Source organism: Dendrobates tinctorius, unplaced genomic scaffold (genome assembly GCF_039654945.1).
Source record: "Dendrobates tinctorius isolate UK_male_01 unplaced genomic scaffold, ASM3965494v1 ptg000034l, whole genome shotgun sequence".
NCBI classification, from domain to species: Eukaryota; Metazoa; Chordata; class Amphibia; order Anura; family Dendrobatidae; genus Dendrobates; species Dendrobates tinctorius.
The window spans coordinates 5,732,456-5,750,618 of NW_027361702.1; the positions used below are offsets into that span (position 1 = coordinate 5,732,456).

General features: G+C 46.5%; 1 protein-coding gene across 1 annotated transcript in view; it reads left to right on the plus strand.

Moving 5' to 3' along the window:
- The window catches only part of LOC141087504 (BTB/POZ domain-containing protein KCTD8-like), a 177,156-nt gene that overhangs the window by 111,472 nt on the left and 47,521 nt on the right, over positions 1–18,163 (plus strand). The gene's annotated exons all lie outside the window — the stretch shown is intronic.

Consider the following 18,163-nt stretch of genomic DNA (forward strand, 5'->3'; position numbering starts at 1 on the left):
ACATGTATGGATAGCGTACACATTCAAAATATATGTCTATACATCAGGAGGCAGGCTCAGACGGTGTTAGGCCCAGTATGGATTGCACGTGATTGCACAAAGGTTAGAAAGGGTATCGTATCCCCGGATAACATGTATGGATAGCGTACACATGCAAAATATATGTCTATACATCAGGAGGCAGGCTCAGACGGTGTTAGGCCCAGTATGGATTGCACGTGATTGCACAAAGGTTAGAAAGGGTACCGTATCCCCAGATAATATGTATGGATAGCGTACACATTCAAAATATATGTCTGTACATCAGGAGGCAGGCTCAGACGGTGTCAGGCACAGTATGGATTGCACGTGATTGCACAAAGGTTAGAAAGGGTACCGTATCCCCGGATAACATGTATGGATAGCGTACACATTCAAAATATATGTCTATACATCAGGAGGCAGGCTCAGACGGTGTTAGGCCCAGTATGGATTGCACGTGATTGCACAAAGGTTCGAAAGGGTACCGTATCCCCGGATAACATGTATGGATAGCGTACACATTCAAAATATATGTCTGTACATCAGGAGGCAGGCTCAGACGGTGTCAGGCACAGTATGGATTGCACGTGATTGCACAAAGGTTAGAAAGGGTACCGTATCCCCGGATAACATGTATGGATGGCGTACACATTCAAAATATATGTCTATACATCAGGAGGCAGGCTCAGACGGTGTTAGGCCCAGTATGGATTGCACGTGATTGCACAAAGGTTAGAAAGGGTACCGTATCCCCGGATAACATGTATGGATAGCGTACACATTCAAAATATATGTCTGTACATCAGGAGCCAGGCTCAGACGGTGTCAGGCACAGTATGGATTTGACGGCCCAGATTACACAGCGGAGGAGCAGGGAGAGGTAAAGATTGCAAATGCTGGGGCCCTGCCCAAGCAAGGGGGGCCCACTCGTGGGCGTCGGTACTGGCACTGGGCCCCTCATAGTACGGCGGTGTGTCTGACGGCGGGTGTGCACCACCACCTTCAGAGACACTTGATTGCACTATGAGGGACCCTGTGCCAGTGCCCGCACCCAAGAGTCGGCCTACCCACCTGTCCAGGGCAACGGCACTCGCACGGTGTCGTGCGCTAGGTGGTGACCCCGGCCATGGGGGGGGGAGGCAGCACAGTTAGGGAGTTTTAGAAAGTGGCATATGTTGATGTTGGACATTCAGCTGATGCAAAAGGCGAAATAGGTGAAGTCCCAGGAAGAGGTGGACCAAAGCAAGCCATTTTTCTGTCACCCTATGTGTCATCAGGGGAAGGTGGGACAAAATCCTTGGAAACCCATGCATGATTCATTTTAATGAAGGTTAGATCATCCACATTTTGGGTTGACAGACGGGTCCTTTTTTCTGTCAGGATTGATCCAGCTGCACTGAAGACTCTTTCCGATAGCACACTTGCAGCTGGGCAAGCGAGCTCCTGTAAGGCATATTGGGCCAATTCAGGCCAGGTGTCCAGTTTAGCGGCCCAATAGTCAAAGGGGAATGACCTGTGTGGTAGAACATCGATATGGGAGGAAAAGTAGTTTGTAACCATAGTTGACAACTGCTGTCTCCTGTCACTTTCCATCGATACAGTATTACCAGTTGTGTGAGCGGTATTTGAAAAATCAGTCCACAACATTGTCATGAAACCCCTGTCTCCAACGCCACTTCTGCTGTGTGCACCACGAACACCTCTGCCAAGCTGCCCCCGGCCCGTACGGCTCGTGTGAGAACCATCACCGCTGCTGTGTGCTGGGAATGCCTCAAGCAACCGATTTACCAGAGTTGCTTGTTTATTAGCCAATATTAGGTCAAGGTTCTCCTGTGGCATGATGTTTTGTAATGTGCCTTTATAGCGTGGATCCAGGATGCTGGCCAACCAGTAGTCGTCATCGTTCATCATTTTGGCAATGCGGGGGTCCCTTTTTAGGATCTGCAAGGCATAATTTGACATGTGGGCCAATGTTCCCGGTGTCAATGATGCACTGCGAGTGCTGGTTGGTGGAGCACTTTCTGGCAAATCCACATCCCTCCAGTCACGCACAAACCCTGTACCAGACCTTGCCACGCCAACATTTTCACTTGCCCCACGAGATGCATCCTCCTCCCCTAAGTAATCATCCCCATCATCCTCCTCCTCGTCCTCTTCTTTCTCCACCTCATCCAGGAGAGGTCCCTGAGCAGACAATGGCTGAATGTCATCAAGGATTCCCTCCTCCTCTTCCTCCTCGTCAACATTAGCTGCAGACGCCTGCTCCTTAAGGTGCGTCAAAGTTTGCATGAGCAGACGCATAAGTGGGATGCTCATGCTTAGGATGGCGTCGTCTGCGCTTACCAGCCGTGTGCATTCCTCAAAACACTGAAGGACTTTACAGAGGTCTTTCAGCTTCGACCACTGCACACCTGTCAACTCCATGTCTGCTCTCAAAGTGCCTGGCCGTGTATCCTCCCACAAATGCATTATGGCCTGCCTCTGCTCGCACAGCCGCTCCACCATGTGCAGGGTGGAGTTCCACCTTGTTGCAATGTCGATAATGAGGCGGTGGTTGGGAAGGTGGAGCAATCGCTGCAGCTTCTGCATACGAACGGAGTGTACAGGCGACCGGCGGATGTGCGCGCACAGTCTTCGCACCTTCTGGAGCAGGGCTGTTAACTCCGGATAATTTTTGAGGAAGCACTGCACCACCAGGTTCAAGGTGTGAGCCAAGCAAGGTATATGGCTGAGTTTTGAAAGGGCTATGGCTGCCACAAAATTACGGCCGTTATCACTAACTACCTTGCCTGCCTCAAGATGTACACTGCCCAGCCATGACTCAGTTTGTCGCTTCAAGTACTCGGCCAGCACCTCGGCGGTGTGTCTGTTGCCCAAAAACATCATCTGCAACACAGCCTGCTGACGCTTTCCACTAGCTGCTCGATAGGGGGAAACATCGTGTGCAACAGTGGCAGCTGCAGATGGAGTGCTCGTACGACTGCGCTCTGTGGACGAGCTTTCGCTTCTGGAGGAGGAGGAGGGTCGAACGCCTACAGCCAACTGTTTCCTATACCGTGGGCTAGGCAGCACTGTCCCACCATCGCTGTCCCCTGTGGACCCTGCATCCACCACATTAACCCAGTGCGCAGTGATGGACACGTAACGGCCCTGGCCATGCCGACTGGACCATGCATCAGTTGTGAGGTGCACCTTTCCGCTCACTGACTGCTTGAGTGCATGGACAATGCGGTCTTTCACATGATGGTGGAGGGCTGGGATGGCTTTGCGAGAGAAGAAGTGGTGACTGGGTAGGTCATAGCGTGGTACTGCATAGGCCATGAGTTCGCGGAAAGCTGTGCTTTCCACCAACCGAAAGGGCATCATCTCAAACGAGATTAGTTTGGCAATGTGGGCGTTCAAACCCAGTGTACGTGGATGAGAGACTGAGTACTTTCTTGACCTACTCATAGTGTCTGGGAGGGTGAGCTGGACTTGAGAGCTGCATATGGTGGAAGTAGCGGTGGACAGGGCGGACTGAGAGAGGGTTGATGATGGTGATGGAGTTGGTGTTCTTTCTGATGGCCTAGAATCAGTCTTTCGTTGATATAACAGTGGGATTCCCTGACTGCTGTGGCCTTGCAACTACACCTCAACATTTGCTGCTGTGCTAACAGGTGTGCTTACAGTGGGGGAAACAATGTAGCGTTGCTGACTACCTTCGTTGTGATCAGTTGCACATGTGGCACTTGAGGTTTGGTGTTGTGTCCACGCTTGCAAGTGCATGCTGGTTAAATGTCTAAGCATGCAACTGGTATTCAAATTTTTCAGATTTTTCCCTCGGCTAAAGGTCTTTGCACAGTTCTTACAGATAACCTTGGCCTGATCATGAGGATTTTGGTCAAAAAAGTGCCACACTGCACTCTTCCTACTTTGGCAGACATTTTGCGGCCTAGCACGCTGTGATCTTTTGACCCTCTGGACAAGCTGTCCAGCAACTCTTTTGATGTTTGGAACCTGTCTTTGGAGTGCTCCGGGCCTGCCAGATAACAGCTGTTGCGATGTCGATGTCTGCAGTGCATGCTCCTCAATTGAGCTATTGGAAGCAGCACCCTCTTCCCCCAATGGATGCCAATCTGGGTCAACAACTGGGTCATCCATCACCTCCTCTTCTATGTAATGTGCACCTTCCTCTGTGTCACCGTGTATGGTGGTATAGTGTGCGGGAAGGGGCACCTGAGTCTCATCAGGGTCAGAATCTGGCTCTGTACACTGCGAGGACAATGTAGTGCTCCGAGTGAATGTACCAGCAGAATCATCCATCAGCGGCTGTGCATCAGTGCACTCCATGTCAGATTCATCTTGGCCTGGGTAATTCACCATTTGACTTGATAATCCAGGCATGGTATGTGAAAACAGCTCCATGGAGTAATCAGTAGTATGGCCTGCATCATCCTTCAATCTTGGTTGGGGTGAAGGACACAAGGAAAGGTGTGGTTCATGAACATGAGCCTCCAATGATGACTCAGTGCTTTTACTTTTTACAACTGAAGAAGAGGAGGCGATAGAGCTGGAGGCTGAGTCAGCAATGTAAGACAAAACTTTTTCCTGATGCTCTGGCTTTAAAAGCGGTTTGCCAACTCCTAGAAAACTAAGCGTTCGAGGCCTTATGTAGCCAGACGATGACGCAGGCTCAACACCTCCTGCATTCGGTCCTATTTTGCTCTTGCCACTACCATCAGATCCACCACCAACACTATCATTACCAGCTGCCAACCCCCGCCCAATTCCACGGCCTCTTCCACCAGCCTTCCTCATTTTTGGTAGAAATGTAGACAAAATCCAACAAACTATATAGTAATGTAAAACAAGGTACAAGGTGTCTATAGGACAGGGGAGATTTTGAATTTCTGCACACACTTGTGGACACTGGACACTTTTGGATTGTGTGAGGCCCACTGATATCTGAGCGCTATGTGACAGGCTCGATGGCACAGCTGTGACAAAAGTGACGAGAGGATAAGGGAGACTTTGAATTTCTGCACACACTTGTGGACACTGGACACTTTTGGATTGTGTGAGGCCCACTGATATCTGAGCGCTATGTGACAGGCTCGATGGCACAGCTGTGACAAAAGTGACGAGAGGATAAGGGAGATTTTGAATTTCTGCACACACTTGTGGACACTGGACACTTTTGGATTGTGTGAGGCCCACTGATATCTGAGCGCTATGTCACAGGCTCGATGGCACAGCTGTGACAAAAGTGACGAGAGGATAAGGGAGATTTTGAATTTCTGCACACACTTGTGGACACTGGACACTTTTGGATTGTGTGAGGCCCAATGAATATCTGAGCGCTATGTGACAGGCTCGATGGCACAGCTGTGACCAAAGTGACTAGAGGATAAGGGAGATTTTGAATTTCTGCACACACTTGTGGACACTGGACACTTTTGGATTGTGTGAGGCCCACTGATATCTGAGCGCTATGTCACAGGCTCGATGGCACAGCTGTGACAAAAGTGACGAGAGGATAAGGGAGATTTTGAATTTCTGCACACACTTGTGGACACTGGACACTTTTGGATTGTGTGAGGCCCACTGATATCTGAGCGCTATGTGACAGGCTCGATGGCACAGCTGTGACAAAAGTGATGAGAGGATGAGGGAGATTTTGAATTTCTGCACACACTTGTGGACACTGGACACTTTTGGATTGTGTGAGGCCCACTGATATCTGAGCGCTATGTGACAGGCTCGATGGCACAGCTGTGACAAATGTGACGAGAGGATAAGGGAGATTTTGAATTTCTGCACACACTTGTGGACACTGGACACTTTTGGATTGTGTGAGGCCCACTGATATCTGAGCGCTATGTGACAGGCTCGATGGCACAGCTGTTACCAAAGTGACTAGAGGATAAGGGAGATTTTGAATTTCTGCAGACACTTGTGGACACTGGACACTTTTGGATTGTGTGAGGCCCAATGAATATCTGAGCGCTATGTGACAGGCTCGATGGCACAGCTGTGACCAAAGTGACTAGAGGATAAGGGAGATTTTGAATTTCTGCACACACTTGTGGACACTGGACACTCTTGGATTGTGTGAGGCCCACTGATATCTGAGCGCTATGTGACAGGCTCGATGGCACAGCTGTGACAAATGTGACGAGAGGATAAAGGGGATTTTGAATTTCTGCACACACTTGTGGACACTGGACACTTTTGGATTGTGTGAGGCCCAATGAATATCTGAGCGCTATGTGACAGGCTCGATGGCACAGCTGTGACCAAAGTGACTAGAGGATAAGGGAGATTTTGAATTTCTGCACACACTTGTGGACACTGGACACTTTTGGATTGTGTGAGGCCCAATGAATATCTGAGCGCTATGTGACAGGCTCGATGGCACAGCTGTGACCAAAGTGACTAGAGGATAAGGGAGATTTTGAATTTCTGCACACACTTGTGGACACTGGACACTTTTGGATTGTGTGAGGCCCACTGATATCTGAGCGCTATGTGACAGGCTCGATGGCACAGCTTTGACAAAAGTGACGAGAGGATAAGGGAGATTTTGAATTTCTGCAGACACTTGTGGACACTGGACACTTTTGGATTGTGTGAGGCCCACTGATATCTGAGCGCTATGTCACAGGCTCGATGGCACAGCTGTGACAAAAGTGACTAGAGGATAAGGGAGATTGGATTGCTTCTAAAAAAGCAGTTTGCAGAGCAGTGGGTAAACAGCAATGCCAGCCTGTCAGGAAGCCTTAAAAGGCAGCCCAACAACCAACACCACTGATACACCACAATATAGCCTCCCCTTGCACTGCACACACAGTGACTGGTGTGTTGTTCAGGCCAAATCGCTAGCAGCAGAAGCAGTTTTTTTTTCTTCTCAGCAGGACAAAAAAAAAAAAATTGGGATTGCTTTTAAAAAAGCAGTTTGCGGAGCAGTGGGTAAACAGCAATGCAGGAATGTCAGGAAGCCTTAGAAGGCAGCCCAACAACCAACACCACTGATACACCACTATATAGCCTCCCCTTGCACTGCACACACAGTGACTGGTGTGTTGTACAGGCAAAATCGCTAGCAGCAGAAGCAGTTATTTTTCTTCTCAGCAGGACAAAAAAAAAAAATTGGGATTGCTTTTAAAAAAGCAGTTTGCGGAGCAGTGGGTAAACAGCAATGCAGGAATGTCAGGAAGCCTTAGAAGGCAGCCCAACAACCAACACCACTGATGCACCACTATATAGCCTCCCCTTGCACTGCACACACAGTGACTGGTGTGTTGTACAGGCAAAATCGCTAGCAGCAGAAGCAGTTTTTTTTTCTTCTTCCCTGCCTAACGCTCTCCCTACAGAATCAGCAGCAACCTCTCCCTATGCTAAGATCGGCAGAAGTAAGATGGCGGTCGGCGTGCACGCCCTTTTATACCCCCTGTGACGCCCACCAAAGCAAGCCAATCACTTGCATGCCCTTCTGAAAGATGGTGGTGACCCGTGCCTATGTCATCACGTTGCCCACAGTGTCCGTGGATCCTGATTGACTGAAAAAGTGCGCAAAACAAACTTTTGAAACGCGACTTTGGTGCGTAAGTCGCCGACCTCGTGGCCGACCTCATCCTAGGGTCAGGTTTCGTTTCATGAAACGCGACTTTTGAAATTTTTCGACCCGTTTCGCTCAACTCTACTCCCAAGTGCTTCACAGAAATTTATAATGTAGAGACGTGAAAATAAAAAATCATGTTTTTTCCACAAAAATTATTTTTGCCCCCAAATTTTTATTTTCACAAGGTTAACAGGAGAAATAGTACCCCAAAAGTTGTTGTGCAATTTGTCCTGAGTATGCTGATACCTCATATGTGGGGTTAAACCACTGTTTGGGCGCATGGCAGAGCTTGGAAGGGAAGAAGCGCTGTTTGACTTTTCAGTGCAAAATTGGCTGCAATTGAGATCAGACATCATATCGCATTTGGAGAGCCCCTGATGTGCCTAAACAGTGGATACCCCCGAAATTGTAACTCCAACCCTAACCCCAACCCTAACCATAACCCTAACCACAAATCTAACCCTAACATGCCCCTAACCCTAATTCCAACCCTAACCCTAATTCCAACACTAACCCTAATCCCAACCCTAACCCTAACTTTACCCCAACTCTAACTAACTTTAGCCCCAACCCCAGCCCTACACCCTAACCCTAAGGGGAAAATGGAAATAAATACATTTTTTTTATTTTATTATTTTTCCCTAACTAAGGAGGTGATAAATGGGGTTTTGATTTACTATTTATAGCGGGTTTTTATGTTTGGAAGCTGACACACACTAAAAGACACTTCAGATGTTATATTAGTCTAGCCTAATGAAGTGACCTGAGTAGCCTCGAAAGCTTTTTTTTGTAAGACATTTTTGCATCGCCATATTTTGTGAGCTATAATTTTTCCATATTTCGGCCAACAGAGTCATGTGAGGGCTTATTATTTGCGGGACGAGCTGACATTTTTATTGATACCATTTTCGGATTACATGCAATTTTTTGATCTTTTTCTATTCCGATTTTTGTGGAGGCAGAATCAACAAAAAACAGCAATTCAGGAATTGGCTTTTTTTTGTTTTTTTTTCTCCTTTAGTAAATGGTAAAAAAAGAAAAAATAATCCAGCTCACCGTACTGCCTTGCTGGTAGAATCCAAATCCTGCGCACGGATTTGACTAGGCAGTCAATCAATAGTGGAAAAGAAAAAAGAGAAATTCCAGCGCCAGAAATGGAAAATTAAAAATCCATTTTATTGTGCCAATGCATATTAAAATTCCAGCAGGTACAGCATATCAGTCGGATGACTGCAGAACAACGCGTTTCGACGCCTCAGGTCTTAATCATGTTCAATTGTTGTGAGTTCATTTTCCCCTTCGTCACTGAGGTCTGGTGAACTCCCTATTCTGGTAAAGGAAGGTAATGAGCCTGATTATCAGGCACCTGAGCCTAATGAGGATGACTGGCTGAGTGGAGTCACGGACTGGATATAAGGCTGCCGACGCCCTTCTGCCCTGTGGGTCATTTCTCTGTGGACTTCTAGGACACCAGTCTGATTCCTGCTCCTCTAAAGCTAAGTTTTCTGCTTTGCCTGTTAGCATTTGTGTTTTGTTTTTGTTTTCCTTGCTTTTCTGGATTCTGCCATTCCCTGCTGGGGTGAGCTGAATCTCCTTTTGCCAGTTGCTCTGTCTTCAGAATATTCCTGAGTACTGACATAGCTTTTTGAAGCCTAGCGTCTTCAGGGCCTTTTTCACTGTCAGTCTGTTGGCTCTTATTTTCATAGGGTTTTTCGCGGATTGCAGACAGCAGCCTTGCTGTCCTTTCCCATCCAGTTAGCTTGGGCCCCGTCTTTGCTCAGTCTATCTTTCTGTCTGTGTTAGTGTTTTCATCTTGCTTCACCGTCATTATTTGTTGGGGGCTGCCTATTGCTTTGGGGTGTGCTCTGGGGCAGTTTAGATTTCCCCTTTCTTTCTTTTGGCCTATTTAATTCTCCGGCTGTGATCGAGGGGTCTAGGGCATCGTAGGAACCCCCCACGGCTACTGCTAGTTGTGTTGATAGGTTCAGGGGTCTGCAATCCGATAGCTGCCAACCTCTCTGGTTTTCTGGACTTAGCAAGCATTTCTGTTTTTGCCTCCTACGGTGACTCAATTATAACATTCAATCATGATTAAGACCTGAGGCATCGAAACGCGTTGTTCTGCAGTCATCCGACTGATATGCTGTACCTGCTGGAATTTTAATATGCATTGGCACAATAAAATGGATTTTTAATTTTCAATTTCTGGCGCTGGAATTTCTCTTTTATTTTTTTCTCCTTTAGGCCTGTTTCACACTTCAGTTTTTCCACGTCAGTCAAAATCGGCCAAAATTTGAAAATGGCGGATCCGCTAAAAATGTGGCAAAACGGATGCAAGCAGATGGTACGGATCCGTTTTTTGACAGATCCGCTATACGATTTTTATACGGATCTGTCAAAAAATGGATCCGTACCATCCACTGCCATCCGTTTTTCCACACCTTCAAAATGGGATGCTCCCAAATATGATTGGCTCTTGGAAAGTACTCCCAAATGTGATTGGATCCTGGAAACTAGGGGAAAAATATATCTAGGGTGTTTTAACACAATATCTTTGAAAGGTTGTAGAGCTAGTGGCAGAGATGGAAGGAGTAATAGCGAATATTAACAGCATCTGTGTGGAATTTGATTTTCAGTGCAATCGTTTGGCAATTATTGCTCTGCAGAGCGAGAAAACAAGACTGCGAATCCTGCATCGGAGAAGGAAGAGACGGCAGTGTATTCATCCTATAAATGCACAGAGGTTGACCCTTGGCATTTTTTCAACACTTCATCTGGAATTGAGGGATAACCCGGAAAAGTTCTTTAATTATGTGCAGATGAGACAGGACTTGTTTGAAATTTTGGTGGAGCGTGTCAGAGCGCAAATCCATAGAAGGGACACCTACATGCGCTTTTCTATTTCACCGGCGGAGCGTTTGATGGTGACCCTTCGGTAAGTTATCTTTTTTTTTAAAGTTTTCAGATTCTGCAGACTTTTATTGTCATGTTATTGCTTGTAGTTTGTATTAATTTTACTTTTCACCCTTTTTTAACAGATTCCTGGCAACTGGATAATCCTTCACCTCCCTCCATTACCAGTTCCGGCATGGGATATCGACAATCTCTGGAATAGTCCAACAGACCTGACGGGCATTGTGGGATTGTTTAAAGGAGGAATACATCCTACAGCCAACACAGGAAAGGTGGCTGGAGATTGCGGACAACTTTCAAGAAATCTGCCAGTTTGCAAATTGTGTTGGTGCAGTTGAAGGGAAGCATATAAGGATTGTGAAACCCATTGGATCTGGATCTGAATTTTTCAACTACAAGAAATTCTTCTCAATTGTACTGATGGCCATTGCAGACTCAAAATGCAAATTTATTGCGGTCGACATTGGTGCGTATGGTCGATCCAATGATTCGCAGGTATTCAAGATGTCCGCAATGGGCCGTCGTTTGTATGGAGACAATTTTGAATTCCCATCTCCAAACCTCTCCCTAGAACAACAGGCCCACCAATGTCATTTGTATGTGTTGGAGACAATGCATTTTAACTCTCTAAACATCTTCTCAAGCCATATGGAAGTCATGGATTGACACACACAAAAAAATCTATAACTATCGATTGACAAGAGGGCGAAGAGTGGTGGAGTGCGCTTTTGGGATTTTAACATCAAAATGGAGAGTGCTGTTAACTGGCATTAAAATGAAAACTGAGACTGTGGATGAGGTGGTGAAGCCATGTGTCATCCTGCACAATTTCAAAGGAACCTGTTTCCATGGAAGAAAATGTTTGTGAAACCACCTTGTGGGATTATCATCAGACAAGGTATAATTTTTTTTTTTTTTTTGGTTATACCAAGGTACCTTTTTTGTATAAGAAAAACTTTTTTAATATTTCCTTTTTTGTTTCAGAGTTATCGTGCATTTACCCAAGTGTTGTGTATATACCTGTACACCACCGATGCACATTGAACCTTTTTTTACCTTTACCAAAGTGTTGTGTATATACCTGTACACTGCCGGTGTACATTGAACCTTTTTTACATTTACCAAAGTCTTGTGTATTGCTTTACCCAAGTGTTGTGTGTATACCTTTACACCACCTGTGTACTTTGAACCTTTTTTTACCTTTACCAAAGTGTTGTGTATATACCTATACACCACCGGTGTACATTGAACCTTTTTTACATTTACCAAAGTGTTGTGTATTGCTTTACCCAAGTGTTGTGTATATACCTGTACACCACCAGTGCACATTGAACCTTTTTTTTACCTTTACCAAAGTGTTGTGCATATACCTGTACACCACCGGTGTACTTTGAACCTTTTTTTACCTTTACCAAAGTGTTGTGTATATACCTGTACACCACCGGTGTACTTTGAACCTTTTTTTACATTTACCAAAGTGTTGTGTATTGCTTAACCCAAGTGTTGTGTATATACCTGTACACCACCGGTGTACTTTGAACCTTTTTTTAACCTTTACCAAAGTGTTGGGTATTGCTTAACCCAAGTGTTGTGTATATACCTGTACACCACCGGTGTACATTGAAACATTTTTTACATTTACCAAAGTGTTGTGTATTGCTTTACCCAAGTGTTGTGTATATACCTGTACACCACCGATGTACATTGAACCTTGTTTTACATTTACCAAAGTGTTGTGTATTGCTTTACCCAAGTGTTGTGTACATACCTGTACACTACCGGTGTACTTTGAACCTTTTTGTTGTGTATTACCTTTACCCAAGTGTTGTGTATTTAACCTCAACACCACTGGTGTTTTTTTTTTACTTAACACTAAAGAAAAAAACTAAACCACACAATAAAATTGTTTTGAAACAAAATATTATTTACTTTTTTAACAATTTAACAAAGATAAGTTAAAGAGAAAGTTACAGATGCGGGTATTGTTGGGTGGAGATATCATCGGAGGGGTTAACAGGGCTGATCACATTGAGGGGGGGAGGACTGGGAACAAGGTTGGTGAGGATCAGAAGTGGAAGGGGTGTTTAAAACATGAGGTTGGGATGGGAGTTGATGGACAGAGGAGGTTTGTGGGAACATTGAAGGTGTGGGTGGTGGTGGGTACGGTGAGGTCATTGGGATATAATGCAGTGTGGAAGGAAGGTACTGGGAAGAATGGAATGGGGAACTAGAGAAAGGAGAAGGATTGGTGGGAGGATGGGCGGAGGGAGGCATGACGGAGGTCGGATGGACGGAGGTCGGATGGACAGTGGAATGATGGACGGAGGGAGGATGGACGGTGGAATGATGGACGGAGGGAGGATGGACGGTGGAATGAGAAGATGATGGAAAAGGTGCATGGGTAGATTGGGAGGCCTGGGATACTGCAGTCACTAGACCATTGTGACATGCTTGCATCACATGCATCTTCAGGTGAGGATTTAACTCTTCCATGTGCCGGACATCTGACTGAAAAAAAATATGTCTCGGTGCCTGGTTTGACTCTGAATTCATCCATTCCATGTAACTTCTGAGTTCCATGATACTTTGATTTATCATGTTCAACCCAGAAGTTAACTGTTGCCCCAAAATTCGGAATGCATTCTGGATTCAGATTCAAACAGTCAGACAAAGTCATCCTTTCCTGACCTCTCAGACGTTGCCGTCCAGAACCAAAGGTTGGTAGAGATGTTGCGGCAGTGTCAGAGGGGTGGGGTAAAGGGTACTGTAAATCGTCACCTGCAGCTTCATGTGATGAAGACTGCCCTGCTGCTCCAGTGCTGGTAGAAGGGACAGAGGGATGACACAAGAGGGAAGGTACAGAGGGGTCGGATACCTCGATGTGGTCCCTGGTGGCGGTCTCCGAAGGGATCCCTCCAGAGGGAGGCAACTCAGAAGCAGGCTCCCGAGTGCTGCAGATGGTGCTAGAAAAGAGAAAAAATATATATTAATATATTGATATATCAGTTGGCCTTGCTGAAAAAAAAATTAGGTTAAATATGTAAACATTTGTACTACAGAAATGGTGTGTGGAATATTTACCATCTGCTCACCATCGTCGACCGGAGGAACGACAGGGCTCTGTAGTGTTTATACTGGCTGTTCCTGTGTCCTCTCGATCCACTCGGGGCCTGCATCTCTTGTTGAAGGCCCTCTTGAAGCGATCCCTGAGCGACCGCCACCGTATGATAACCCTGTCACCTGTGAAGGAAAAAATAAACAAAGTGGTTAGTATTCAACAATTCTCTAGCTGTAATATAAGTTACTGAAATTGGAATACTTACGCACAAAATCCCTTGCCCTCACATCGAGCTCCTCCCAGGTCTCTATAACCTCCGAACACACTTCATCCCATAGCCGTCGGGTGGTTGGTTGGTCGGCATGGTAGTGGTTTGCCATGTCCCACAGCGGCTCCCGTGGTTGCACAGCCTCGATGAGGGTGTCCACATCAATGATGATTCCCTCTTCTACTGCTCTGTGAGGAGCACGCTGTGAAGCCTGTGAAAAAAAAAAGGAATATTAAATTCAGAAAAATGAAGTTCATTAATCAATCACCCAAAAAAAGGGTTACTTATAGAGTTGAGCGAAACGGGTCGAAAAATACAAAAGTCGCCGACTTTCGCCAAAGTTGGGTTTCATGAAACGAAACCCGACCTTAGCGTGAGGTCGGCCACGAGGTCGGCGACTTTAGTGCCAAAGTCGCGTTTCAAAAGATGCTTTAGCGCCCTTTTTCAGCCAATCAGGAATAACGTACACTACGGGCAACATGATGACATAGGCAGCGGTCACCACCATCTTGGAGAAGGGCATGCAAGTGATTGGCTTGCTTTGTGTGGCGTCACAGGGGGTATAAAAGGGCGGGGACGTTGACCGCTATTCATGCTGATCTCAGAATAGGGAGAGCTGCTGCAGCAGCTGATTCTGTAGGGAGAGCGTTAGGAAGGCAAAAACAAAAAAAACTGCTTCTGCTGCTAGCGCTTTTCACTGTAGTTACTGTGCAGTGAAAGGTGAAGATTTTTGCTTTTGTGCAGCAGCGCTGGTGGTGATTAGCCTGCCTTTTAAGGCTAGCTGCATTGCTGTGTGCACACTGGTGTTCAAACTGCTTTTTTAAAAGCAATCCAAATTGTATTGTTTTGTCCTGGTGAGGTAGTGAGCGTTCATTTTTTCACACACCGTACAGCAGTGTACGCTCCTCACACAGTACCGTGTAACAGCTGTTATCACGGCCAAATTGAAGCCATCTACGTGTGTGACTCTGTAAGGAAAAGTCAAAGAGTTTGTCCGTTCTTACAGACCTACACCTTATAGTTTTGTCCGTTTTTCAAACAGTTTAGTATATTTGCTGTTTAATTACATTCAAAACTAGAGAGACAGTGTGTGTCAGTCCGTAAACAAAAACACGGAGCTTGACAATTTTACATACACCGTACAGCAGTGTACGTGCACGCTCCTCTCTCAGTACCGTGTAACGGCTGGTATCACGGCCAAATCGAAGCTATCTACGTGTGTGACTCTGTAAGGAAAAGTCGAGGAGTTTGTCTACTCTTACAGACCTACACCTTAAAGTTTTGTCCGTTTTTCAAACAGTTTAGTATATTTGCTGTTTGATTACATTTAAAACTAGAGAGAGACAGCGTGTGTCAGTCCGTATACAAAAACACAGAGCTTGACAATTTTACATACACCGTACAGTGGTGTACGTGCACGCTCCTCTCTCAGTACCGTGTAACGGCTGTTATCACGGCCAAATTGAAGCTATCTACATGTGTGACTCTGTAAGGAAAAGTCGAGGAGTTTGTCCGTTCTTACAGACCTACACTCTAGGGAGATTCCAATTCTGCCCAATTCTATATACACCTTGTAGTTTGTCATACACTAGGCAATTTCTGCCAGTCACATTGCGGTGTTATAGACACAGGGCCAGACAGAATCCAACTGTGTCCTGAAGTCTACAGAGATTCCAATTCTCCCCACTACTATATACACCTTGTACCTTGTTTTACAGTACCATATAGTTGGTGGTTTTTTGGGTACATTTTCCCCAAAAATGAGGAAGTGTGGTGGAAGAGTCCATGGAAGTGGGCGGGGGTTGGCAGCTGGTAATGATGGTGTTGGTGTTGGTGGTGGATCTGCTGGTAGTGGCAAAAGCAAAATAGCACCTAATGCAGGAGGTGTTGAGCCTGCGTAATCATCTGGCTCCACAAGGCCTCGAAGGCTCCCTTTTCTGTGGGTAGGTAAACCACTTTTAAAGCCGGAGCTTCAAGAACAAGTTTTGGCTTACATTGCTGACTCAGCCTCCAGCTCTATCGCTTCCTCTTCTGAAGTTTTAAAAAATAAAAGCACTGAGTCATCATTGGAGGCTTATGTTCATGAACCACACCTTTCCTTGTGTCCTTCACCCCAACCAAAATTGAACGATGCGGCAGGCCACACTACAGATTACTCCATGGAGCTGTTTTCACATACCATGCCTGGGTTATCAAGTCAAATCGTGAATTACCCAGGCAAAGTTGAATCTGACATGGAGTGTACTGATGCACAGCCACTGATAGATGATTCTGCTGGTACATTCACTCAGAGCACTACATTGTCCTCGCAGTGTACTGAGCCAGAATCTGACCCAAATGAAACTCAGGTGCCCCTTCCCGCATACTATACCACCATACACGGTGACACAGAGGAAGGTGCACATGACATTGAAGAGGAGGTGATGGATGACCCAGTTGTTGACCCAGATTGGCATCCATTGGGGGTACAGGGTGCCGCTGCCAATAGCTCAGAAGAGGAGGAGGAGCATCCGCAGCGGGCATCGACATCGCAACAGCTGTTATCTGGCAGGCCCGGAGCAGCCCAAAAATGGGTTACAAAAACCAAAAGAGTTGCAGGACAGCTTGGCCAGACGGTCAAAATAGCACAGCGTGCAAGGCCTCAAAATGTCTTCCATAGTAGGAAGAGTGCAGTGTGGCACTTTTTTGAACAAAATCCTAATGATCAGGCAAAGGTTATCTGTAAGAAGTGCGCAAAGACCTTTAGCCGAGGGAAAAATCTGAGAAATTTGAATACCAGTTGCATGCTAAGACATTTAACCACCATGCACTTGCAAGCATGGACGGACTACCAAAACTCACGTACCACATGTGCTACTGCTCCTAAAGATGGTAGTCAGCAACACTACATTGTTTTCCCCACTGTAAGTCCACCGGTTAGCACACCACCAGCAGCAAATGTTGAGTTGTCATCGCAAGGGCAAATCAGTCAGGGAATCAAGTTATTGCAACGAAAGACTGAATCTAGGCCATCAGAAAGAACACCAACTCCATCACCATCATCAACCCTCTCTCAGTCCGCCATGTCCACCGCTAGTTCCACCATATGCAGCTCTCAAGTCCAGCTCACCCTACCAGAGACTATGAGTAGGACAAGAAAGTACTCATCCTCTCATCCGCGTACACTGGGTTTGAATGCCCACATTGCCAAACTAATCTCATTAGAGATGATGCCCTATCGGTTGGTTGAAAGCGCAGCTTTCCACGAACTCATGGCCTACGCAGTACCACGCTATGACCTACCCAGTCGCCACTTCTTTTCTCGCAAAGCCATCCCAGCCCTCCACCTTCATGTGAAAGACCGCATTGTCCATGCACTCAAGCAATCAGTGAGTGGAAAAGTGCACCTCACAACTAATGGTCCAGTAGGCATGGCCAGTGCCGTTACATGTCCATCACTGCGCACTGGGTTAATGTGGTGGATGCAGGGTCCACAGGGGACAGCTGTGATGGCACAGTGCTGCCTAGCCCACGGTATAGGAAACAGTTGGCTGTAGGCGTTCGACCCTCCTCCTCCTCCAGAAGCAAAAGCTCGTCCACAGAGCGCAGTCGCACGAGCACTGCTTCCACAGCTGACAGTGGTGAACACAATGTGTCCCACTATCGATCAGCTAGTGGAAAGTGTCAGCAGGCTGTGTTGCAGATGATGTGTTTGGGTGACAGATACGGAGGTACTGGCCGACTACTATCAGCGACAAACTGAGTCATGGCTGGGCAGTCTACATCTTGAGGCAGGCAAGGTAGTTAGTGATAACGGCCAGAATTTTGTGGCAGCCATAGCCCTTTCAAAACTCAGACACATACCTTACTTGGCTCACACCTTGAACCTGGTGGTGCAGTGCTTCCTCACTAATTATCCGGAGTTAGCAGGCCTGCTCCATAAGGTTCGAAGACTGTGCTCGCACATCCGCCGGTCGCCGGTACACTCCAGTCGTATGCAGAAGCTGCAGCGATTGCTCCACCTTCCCAAGCACCGCCTAATTATCGACGTTGCAACAAGGTGGAACTCCACCCTGCACATGGTTGAGCGGCTGTGCGAACAGAGGCAGGCCGTCATGCATTTGTGGGAGGATACATGGGCAGGCGCTTTGAGGGCAGACATGGAGTTGACAAGTGTGCAGTGGTCGAAGCTGAAAGACCTCTGTAAAGTCCTTCAATGTTTTGAGGAATGCACACGGCTGGTAAGCGCAGACGACGCCATCATAAGCATGAGCATACCACTTATGCGTCTGCTCATGCAAACTTTGATGCACATCAAGGAGCA